The 11,109-nt window shown below is 40.3% G+C and overlaps 1 pseudogene; it reads left to right on the top strand.

The window, feature by feature from the left end:
- The first annotated feature begins 9,674 nt into the window (after positions 1–9,674).
- LOC118883286 lies at positions 9,675–10,025 on the top strand (annotated as a pseudogene).
- Positions 10,026–11,109: the final 1,084 nt, after the last annotated feature.

Here is an 11,109-nt window from a genome sequence, read left to right as displayed (position 1 = left end):
TCTTTTCATTTTGTTTATGGTTTCCTTTGCTGTGCAAAAGCTCATAAGTTTGATTAGGTCCCATTTGTTGATATTTGTTTTTATTTCTATTGCCTTGGGAGACTGACCTAAGAAAACATTGCTACAGTTTATGTTTAGAGAATGTTTTGCGTGTGTTCTCTTGTAGAAGTTTTGCGGTGTCCTATTTTTATACTTAAGTGTTTAAGTGGTATAAGGAGAGCCATTTTGAGTTCATTTTGTGTATTGTGTGAGGAGTGCTCTCACTTATTGGGTTTACTGCGGCGTGTCCCAGCTTAACCAACGCCATTTTGCCAAAGAGAGACTGTCTTTTTCTGTTGTATATTCTTACTTCCTTTGTCAAAGATTAAATGACTGTAGGTGTGTGGGGTTTAATTCTGGGCTCTCCGTTCTGTTCCACTGACCTATATGTCTGTTTTTGTGGCAGTACCGCGCTGTTTGATTACTGTAGATTTGTAGTATTGTTTGAAGCACCGGGAGGGTTATGCCTCCAGCTTTGTTCATTTTCCTCAGGATTGCCTTGGCAGTTCTGGGTCTTTCATGGTTGCATATAAATTTTAGGATTATTTGTTTTAGTTCTGTGAAGAATGTCATGGGTAATTTGATGGTAATCGCATTAAATCTGTAGATTGTTTTGGGTAGTATGGCCATTTTAACGATATTAATTCTTCCAATCCAAGAGCAATGGTGTATCTTTCAGTTTCTTTAAATTATCTTTAGCTTTCTTTATCAATGTTTTATAGTTCTCAGTGTATAAGTCTTTCACTTCCTTGTCAGTTTTTATTCTAAGTATTTTAGTATTTTTGATGCAATTTTAAAAGGAATTTTTTTTAACTTTCCCTTTTTTGGATATTCATTGTTAGTATAAAGAAATACAGTCAATTTCTGAATGTTAATCTTGTATCCTGCTACCTGCTGATTTATCAGTTCTAGTGTTTTGTGTGTGGAGTCTTTAGGGGTTTTCTTACATATAGATCATGTCATCTGCATATAATGACAGTTTTATCTCTTCTCTTCCAGTTGGATACTTTTGTTTCTTCTTCTTGTCTGATTGTTGTGGCTGGGACTTCCAATACTATGTTGAATAGAAGTGGTGAGAGTGGCCATTCTTGTCTTATTCCAGGAATCAGCAGAAAGGCTTTCAACTTTTCACCATTGAGTATTATGTTGGCTCTAGGTTTGTCACAAATAGCTTTTATTAAGCACCTTTTTAACTGCTTGCTTTTAAGTTAAAGTCTATTGTAATTTTATTCAGACTTTCGTCTTCTGAAGAGTAGGCGGGTTAGGGTTGAACTGTAAGTAGAGATTTGGTTAGAGGACTGTGAGGGAAGGAGGGAAAAGACTTGAACCTGTAGCCTTGAAGGGGTCTTTGCTGATAATCCTTGCCTTTGTATGAGAATAAATTTATCACAGTTGGAGTTATAGGTGTTCTGTGCTTCAACTTCTCAACAGTGAGGAAGCAGGAATGGGAAAGAACCAAGGCAAAGTCATTGTTTGCTTTTGAGTGGGGAGTGATTAGTAAAATAAAATTGGACCCAGAGTGTGATATATTAGCAGCTGTCATTGTTTTATGTCTTTTAAATCCTTGGATTAAGAGTAATGTCAGTGGAGCCAAGAGTGGTTTTAGGCAGCCTGGCATGGGAACTTGGTTTCTAGCAGAGGAATTTTCCATTTCAGAAAAAAATAAGTTTCAGACTAATGGTATTCTGAGCTGGTGTACAGGGCTAGTGGAAAATAATTCTGCTTTTTTCCTTTTCAAGTGTTGAAAATTAAATACATCACCATATTTCCAACATTGTTTACGTTAAGAAGTTCCGGATTGTTGAGAAGAATGAGAAAAAGCAGGGCTAGGTTGCTAGAGGTTGGGATTCTAGCATCGGAGTCTTAGGAATAGCTGTAGTAATTAGTCTGGTTTGTTTGAAACAGTTTAGGTGTTTGATGACACCAAAAACTAGGTGATTATTGTACTGTAAGGTTAAGCATAATTGTACATTCCAGACATTTAGTACTTAGTCATAGTTATCTTAAGTTTGAAAGTACATGAAAATTATACAAAATGTGGCAAACCGTTTCCTATTATTTTCTCTGATGACAGAAGAAGAAATGAATTTAAACTGCTACATAATTTAATGCCTTCTTACCGAAAACTTTAAAACACTGGAATGGCTATGGGATTCTTTCCTGAAAAAACTCTTCCATGAATGGAAAAGATAGTATAGATAATGAATATCCTTAAATGAAGCAATGATTTAGGTGACCCCTAAACTTATTTAGCATATGCTGAAATTATTTAGCGACAGGGATAACACACAGCAAGTTCTGGAAGCTAGCACTTTTAGAGTTTGCCACCTGTAGAACATAAGTTATAAGTTGATCCTGGTTTTGGGGGCATAGAAGACATAAACACATGAAAATAGCATTCTCTATTGTGGCAGTCGTGGTGCTATTGGAAGTGCTGATTTCCAAAGGAGTGGGTTCAAGGAGGATGAATGAGGGGCTATAACAGTACAGGAGGATTCGTGAAGAAGGTAGTCCTTGGGCCAAACCCTGAGGGGTCCAGCAGGTCAGACTGAAGAGAGTTGGAAAGACAGCCGGGCAGGAAACAAAGGAAAGGGCAAAGTTGTCTTGACCTTATAGGCAGTTTTCAAAAATTTTGTTATGCCTTGTGAAATTTATTTTACTTACATGTTTTTTCTCAGACTTGTTCTAATACCCTTATTTTCTTATTTATTAATGTCTGTTGTCCCCATATCAGGAGGGTCGGACTTTCTTAATCGGCATTGCCTGACTGTGAGAAAGATGAGAAGGCTAGAGCACTGGTTATGGGGGAAGCTCATGGAATAGTGACTTTGATTCTGCAATAAACTGGCCTTTTCCAGTGAGTCATTTAATTCCCTTCTTCTTTATTTTTAATGTTTTTTTGAATATTTATTATTTGGTTGTGCCGGATCTAAGTTGCGGCAGGCGGGCTCCTTAGTGTGGCATGTGACTCTTAGCTTGTGGCATGCATGTGGGATCTAGTTCCCTGACCAGAGATCGAACCCCGGCCCCCTGCATTGGGAGCGCAGAGTCTTATCCACTGTGCCACCAGGGAAGTCGCCTAATTCCCTTGTGCTCGTTAAACTGTCTGAGAGGCCGTAGAGTTCTAATCAGTAAGCTGCTTTTTCTTATTTTTTGAGGTTTGAAATATTATAGTTGGTCATTAGATTAAGACAGTATTTTTATGAATCATAGTGTGTGAAAATATAAGCATCTTTATAAAAAATGTCTAAAGTACGTTCTCATATTAATTCTCCTGAATGTTAATCAGCTCTTCTTCTACCTTCCTTATGGTGTTTGTGGTACTATTATTTCAATAGTATTGTCATTAGTGTCAGTTTTATCTTGGTAGTGGTCTTGAGGTAAGTATATTTATTATTCTCATTTTACTGATACAGAAACTGGATCGTGAGAAGTGTCAGTGTAGCCAACCAGTAGCGCAGCGGTGACTCAGGCCAGGTCTGTCTGACAGCACAGCTTGAAGATGGGAGGCTGAGAAGGATTTGTGTGCTGCTTTGAAATTGTCCTGGATGTTTCTGTGCTTGAGGAGGATAATATCTCAGGACATTTGGAATTAGGACTAGCTGGAAATCAAGGATCCTATGGGTAGCCATCGCCAAGTACATTTCTTCCTTTGTTCAAGTCCAAGACAGCTTTCTCCAGGAAACATTCTCTCAATCTATTTTTGAGCTCATCAGCCCAATTTGGTCTATTTCTTCCTCCACTCTAATTATATCCTTAGAACCCAAGGTTTTTTGGAGATGGAAACTGTCTTTAGCTGTATACCTTCAGAGGGCTCAGTGAATCATTTCAGCTCAGTAGGAATATTTACTGAGTATTGTGGTCCAGCTCTTTCAGTAGCTGGTGATTGAAGGCCAACTTCAGCTGGACAGAGGCACAGAAGATTGGTGGGTTGGCTTGCAGTTGACAGCATCTGGGCACCTGGGCAGCTCAGGGACCTGACTTACAGCCTGGAGCATGATTTGTGCCTCTTCTTTCTTTCTCAGGTTTCTTCATATTATATGGGGCAAGGTGGCTGGCTGCTTTGGGGTCACACTCTTGGCCAAGTTGGGAAGAAGAGAATCTTCTCCAGTAGCCCCAGTTAGAAAAGTCCTGGAGAGGGCCTCTGACTGCCTCAACTTGGGTCCCATGGCATCCCTGGACCAGTTACTGTGGCCAGGCTGATGTCCTATGATTATCCTTGGCCAGGTTGGGCGCCCAAAACTGTGGTGGTGGGAGTGTGTTTTGTCACTAGAAATGTGGATGGATGAGAAGGCTGGGTAGTGAAGTTGCCTGTAAGCACCTGCTCTGCGGCTGAGTAAACACTGTGGAGAGAGAAATACACATGTTTTAGAGAGCTGTGGCGGAGGTATTGTTTATGAGGATAAGTAGATGAAATGGAAATGACTTTAACGCAGCCTGAGGGCTGTGTTTACCCTTAGGCTTATACTTACTGACTTATTTACTTTAGATATTTTAGATTTTGTGACAGGTGTGGTAATAGTCAAGAAATTTGCATATTCATTCAAGAGTCATTTAGTGAGTACCTCAGTGGGGAGTGCCATGCACTGGGGATAAGATGAAGAGGCATGAGACTCCTGCCCTCAGGAGCTCTTATTCTAGGGAAAGGAGTAGATGGGGCAGGAAACAGGCTGTTGTCCCAGAGGGAGGGATTAAGTGGAGGCACTAGGGATATTTCATGGAAAAGATGAGCTGGGATCCGTGGCAGAGTTGGAGAGACTAAAGGAAGAGGAGAGGTGATTTCTGGCAAAGAGTTCCATGGATGCAGGGTGGTGTTGGAAATGCTCCCTTGGCAGCAGCAAGGGGAGTAGAACAGATTGGCTGGGGAAGCAGAAGGGGAGGCTGAAGAGTGCTGTCGAAGGCCCGGATAGTAGGTATCAGAAACTTGGGCTCAGGCCTCGCGTCAGTGAATTTGTGGGAGGGTCTCTGTTGCCACTGCCTGAGCTGCTGGAGGGCAGTCTTTCTTGCTCGTCTTGTATCCCTGGGGCCTGGCAGAGTGTGTGCCTGCAGTGAGCACTCAGTTACATGTTTACTGACAGACTGAAGATGAGGACATTAGAATTCTGTCTTTATATTAAGTTAGGAGGTTCTAGTCTGTAAAGATCTGAGTATGGATGAAATCCAGAGAAGCAAAGGACAAGTCAGATGTAACCAAAGTAGTGAGTGACAGGCCTGAGAAACGTTCTGTTGCCAGAGAGAAGGAAAACACAAATGCGCAATAAACTTGATGGGACAGGCTCTGAGCATCACAATGCCTCCCGACTAGCTGACGTGGTTAACACTTTACATCTGTTCCTCATATTTGACAGGAGCAGATTTGAGAGCCACTGAATCATTGTCTCTGCTTTAATGTAGATCAATTTCTGGGTGAAAAAGGGTGACCTCCTTCAAGTATGTGGCTAGAGCCATTGGGATATATTGGGATACATATATTATTCAGATACCCAAGGAAACTTCCTTTTTGGATTGTTAGACATCTGATTTGTTCCCCAAATTTATTACATGATATCCAAAACAATATTTAGAAATTTTCACTTCTTTCCAAGGGAGTATCCCACAGGTGTATAGTGGAATGCATTTGGTTTTATAGGGAGTAAAGTTTCAAAATGAGTAAATAAAATACATAAGCATGGTGTACTTAAGAAATAAACGGAATAAAGACACAGACCTACTAGAGAATGGACTTGAGGATATGGGGAGGGGGAAGGGTAAGATGTGACAAAGGAGAGAGTGGCATGGACATATATACGCTACCAAACGTAAAATAGATAGCTAGTGGGAAGCAGCCGCATAGCACAGGGAGATCAGCTCGGTGCTTTGTGACCACCTAGAGAGGTGGGATAGGGAGGGTGGGAGGGAGAGAGATGCAAGAGGGAAGAGATATGAGAACATATGTATATGTATAACTGATTCACTTTGTTATAAAGCAGAAACTAACACACCATTGTAAAGCAATTATACTCCAATAAAGATGTTAAAAAAAAAATGAAAAATTGAGCAGAGCACCAATAATAGGAAAAGTGGTCTCTGAGGGGCTGATGTGGATAGTAAAACAGTGAAGCAGAGTTTAACCTTTTGTGTTTTAATTGGTGCTTTTTTCTGAAGTATGCTCTATTCAAAGTAGAGTCATCCTCATTTTCAAAGATTCTATATTTATGAAATCGCCTACTTGCTCAAATTTATTTGTAATCCCCAATCAGTGCTCTTGTGCTTTTATACTCATTTGCAGGCATATGTAGAGCAGGGAAAATTTGAGTCACCTGACACCCATGTTTCCAACCGAGGTCCAAGGCCCCACTCTGCTTGTTCTAGCTCTCACACTCTAAACAAGGGCCCTTTTCTTGTCTTTTTAGTGCCACGTTTTTTCACATTTTTGTGCTTTGTGTTGGTGATGTCACTGTTTAAAATGGCCCCCAAACATAGTGCTGAAGTGCTGTCTGGTGTTCCTAAGTGCAGGACATCTGTGATGTGCATTATGGAGAAATATGTGTGTTAGGATAAGCTTTGTTCAGGCATGAGTTATAGTGCTGATGGCCATGAGTTCAATGTTAATGAATAAGCTATATATATTAAATAAGGTGTCCTTTAAACAGGAACACACAAAAAGTAAGGTTTCATATTGACAGGAACTGCGCTGTATTCCCTGAGGAGCAATGGTTCAGTATTTTGCCAATTTGTTGTTTTGGTGACTTTAATAGAACATTAACTACTTTGAATAATGAGAATTGACTGTATTTGTTTCCCATTCTTCTTCCTGGCAATCAACCTGGGCTTATATAGTTATTTGTGTGTGTGGTGGGGCGGGGCAGGATAACTTTTTATTTTGACAAAATTCAAACTTACAGGAAACTTGCAAGAATAACATAATGAAGTTTTTTCTAGTGGAACTGTAAGTGGGTTAATAGTGTCCCCTGCAAAATTCATGTCCAACCAGAACTTCAGAGTATGACCTTATTTGGAGATGGGTGTTTGAAGATGTAATTAGTTAATATGAAGTCATACTGCATTAGGGTGGGCCCTAATCCAGTGACTGGTGTCCTTATAAGAAGAGGAGAGGACACACAGAGATACACACAGGAGAGAATACCATGTGATGATGGAGGTGGAGATTGGCATGATTGCAGCTACAAGCCAAGGGATGCCAAGATGCTTAGAGCCACGGAAACGAGAAAGAGGCAAGGAAGGATTCTTCCCGAGAGCCCCCAGAGGGACTAACACGTTCATTTTTGGACTTGAAGCCTCTAGAATTGTGAGAATTTGTTGTCTCAGCCACTGATTTGTGTAACCTGTTAGGTCAAACCCTAGGAAACTAATACAGTAACCCTTTATTCTGATTCACCAGTTTGTTATTATTGGTCTTTCTGTCTGTTCTCTTTCTCTACATGTGTATATCTTAATTTTTTCTGTACTATTTCAAAGTAATTGAGAGGACATAGTGAACCTGTTGCCCCAAAATGTTTATTTCCGAGGAGAAGGACAGCTCTTACATAAGCATAGTATAATTACAAACTAGGAATAAAAATTGATACGATACTGTTTATCTAATCAGTCGTTTTATGCTCTAATTTTATCAGTTGCCTAATAATGATCTGTTTTCCCTGGTTCAAGATCCAGCCCAGGATCATACGTTCATTTTCTTTTCATGCCTCTTTAGCCCTGCATTAATCTGGGATAGTTCCTCAGACTTTGTGTTTCTTGACCTTGCCATTGTTGAGGTGTATAAGCCAGTTATTTTGGGCTTGTCTGATATTTTCCCTGTTTAGATTTAGGGTATGCATTTTTGGTGGTAATACTGTGGAGGTTGTCTTGTATTCTGGTTGGTGCCTCATATTAAGAAGCATTTGATGCTGCTTTACATCAACATTCATGACTTGATTAAGATGGTGTCTGACAGGTTTCTCCACTGTAAGGTTACTGTTTTTCCCTTTGGAATTAATAAGTAATTTTGGGGGAGTCATTTTGTGATCATGTATATATCCTCTTCATCCTCAAACTTTTACCTACTAGTTTTAGCATTCATTGATAATTTTCTAAATCCGTCATTTATTTATTTGTTTATATCAATGTAGACTTACAGTCTTATTTTATTCAGTAGGTTATAATCCTTACTGTCATTATTTATTTGATGCTGGAATGTCCCACATTTGGCCAGTGAGAGCCCCTTCATTCAGGCTCATGTGTCCTTTTTACATGTCCTCATTATTCCTTGGGCACTTTCTCACTCTCTGGCTCAAGATATTTCAGGCTCATTTTGTCCTTCCCTGTCCCATCCCTGGTATCACCGACTGGTTAAAGAGCCGACCTGGGCTGATTTAATGTATTAAAGAGGTATTCTGGAGTTTAAAATATATGTGTGTGTGTGTGTGTGTGTGTGTGTGTGTGTGTGTGTGTGGACTCTGAGTAGACCAAGTGATATTTTCCAATTTCTTTACTGTTCTAGATAACTAAGTGAGCTTTCTCAGAGCTGTCAGATAACTGAACCCTGACAGGTGTCTGTGGAGGGTAGCACCTTCTTGAGGATAGATGCCTCTTCCTCTTGCAGTCTTGCCCCACCATAGGAATTTCTGCATGAGAAGGAACATGCTTAGACCTGTTAAGTATTAAAATACCATCTATGTTATGGCTGAACTTATTTTTATGAATTTGTTCCTTTCTTCCTAGTTAAGAAAGTTTTAATGTTATATTTTAATCTTAATTTATTTTTTTAAACTACAGTGGCATTGGATGAGGGATTTTATTTCTGATTAGGTGATCAGCTCATAGTAGTTGACCTTAATTTGATTCCCAATGCAAATCTAAAATTTTCCTTAAAATGCAAATTTAAAAACTTATAAAGTGAGTATTTGTCTGTCGTAGACATTTAAAAAAACAAAACAAAACACAATAGCTTGGGCTTCCCTGGTGGCGCAGTGGTTGAGAATCTGCCTGCCAATGCAGGGGACACGGGTTCGAGCCCTGGTCTCGGAGGATCCCACATGCCACAGAGCAACTAGGCCCGTGAGCCACAACTACTGAGCCTGCGCGACTGGAGCCTGTGCTCCGCAACAAGAGAGGCCGCGATAGTGAGAGGCCCGCGCACCGTGATGAAGAGTGGCCCCCGCTTGCCACAACTAGAGAAAACCCTCGCACAGAAACAAAGACCCAACACAGCCAAAAATAAATAAAAATAAATTAAAAAATAAAAAAATAAGAAAATAAAAAAAAACACAATAGCTTGAGGAAAGAAGTCAGTGTTGTCACTGTTGGTGGGTATAAACTCCTTGGCTCCTTTGGGTCTTCTAGGGTGGAGCCCTTGCCCTCTCTCTTTCTGGTGCGTTCTCAGGCTGCCTGCTCCCCTTCCTGGTGAACACCAGATGTCTGTGCTCAGTCCTCCTTTGGTCCCTTGCTTCTCTCAGCTTCTTTCCTCTCAGATATGATACCATGCAGAACTTTGGAGCGTTCATTGTTTGTCCTCACACGCTTGTATTATGGAGTTTGTTGTCTAGTTGCATTGTCCACGTGCTTTTGGTTTTGCTATCTCGTGACCCTTTCTTTCTGTGGCGGTTCAGAGACATTTAAAAAAACTGCCAGTCCTCTCTCGCCTTCTCACTTCCAGGATGACCAAGAAAAGAAGGAACAGTGGTCATGCCTAAAAGGGCCACAGACTTGTGCAGCCTGTTCGCTGCACAGCTGTTCGCGACGTGTGCCCAAGGACAAGGCTGTTAAGAAATTGGTCATTTGGAACACAGTAGAGGCCGAAGCTTTCAGGGACATTTCTGAAGCCAGTGTTTTCGATGCGTGTGTGCTTCCCAGACTGTATATGAAAGTACGTAACTGCATGAGTTGTGCCATTCGCTGCAAGGTAGTCAGTCAGGAATCATTCTCAGAAAGTCTGGAAGGACTAAACACCGTCACCTTGTGTTAGATCTGGGGGTGCTGCCCCACAACCTCCACCAAAGCCCATGTGAGGAGCTAAGTCCTTAAAGACTGAAGAAATACTGTTCTTTGAAAAGACAATAAAATGGAAATTATACTTAAAATAAAAACTATGCTCTCACCGACGCCATTTCTGGGCTTCCACGGTGTTAATTGTTAATGTATATTTAATGAAGTTGATTTCACTGTTTTTTTGCTTTGAAAACCATTTCTACAGAGAAAAAGAAATTGGGGTGTAGAATACCCATCCTTTCCAGGAGAGAGCCCACTGCAGTGCAGACGAGCAGGGCTCAGGACTGTGGGGGCAGAAGCTTCCCTCTCTGAAGCATGGCTCAGGTGTGGAGAAGGATTTCAGGAGACTCCTGAGACGCTGGTAAAGTCATCATATTTTTTTTCCTTGAATGCTGAAGGGCAAAGCCTAGATTCCTGAGAGTTCAGGCCACTGTAATTATATTTCTTTGGAATTCCCTTCCTTATTTTCTTTCAGAACACTGTAATTGGTGTGTTACTTTTTTCTCCTCATCCTTGAATTCCTTAAAAATTGTGGCAAAGCAGTATTCACGTCTTTCTGTCATGCAGAACCTTTGTACTTCTTTGTAAGTGAAGGATACATACTGAAACTGTTCTCAGAGGATGAAACTGTTGAGCATCCTGCTCTTTAAAAGACGTATATTTATGAAATGCTTATATATTTAGAATCTAATGGCAGCGAGATATTCTGGTTAATTTTGGTTTCTGTGGTAACTTTGAAGTACTCACTGTAAGAAGGAGTACTCACCGCTAAAGTTTAGACACCTAAAGGTTAGATAGCTCTCTGTTTAGATTCTGGAAAAATACAAAAATGCATTATAAGTATTTGCTTTGGGAATACTTGTTGGTAAATAAAGGAAAACAGAGGAATATGTTAAAGGGGTGTAGTGTGAGTTCTTGAGTATTTTATGTAATATTGTTGGTTTTTAGCCCTTGTCACATAAACTACTACATCATCATTAATTATTATTATTGTTATCATTATCTGCCTGCAGTCATTAACAGCTGAAAAGAAGACTACTACAGAAAAACACCATGAATTATCCTCTGGACCCAAGACAGGTAATATTTTGTTGATTTCTTGAC

Source organism: Balaenoptera musculus, chromosome 17 (genome assembly GCF_009873245.2).
Source record: "Balaenoptera musculus isolate JJ_BM4_2016_0621 chromosome 17, mBalMus1.pri.v3, whole genome shotgun sequence".
Taxonomy (NCBI): domain Eukaryota; kingdom Metazoa; phylum Chordata; class Mammalia; order Artiodactyla; family Balaenopteridae; genus Balaenoptera; species Balaenoptera musculus.
The sequence above is the reverse complement of the archived record's forward strand: the minus strand, read 5'-3'. Positions and strand labels throughout refer to the sequence as shown.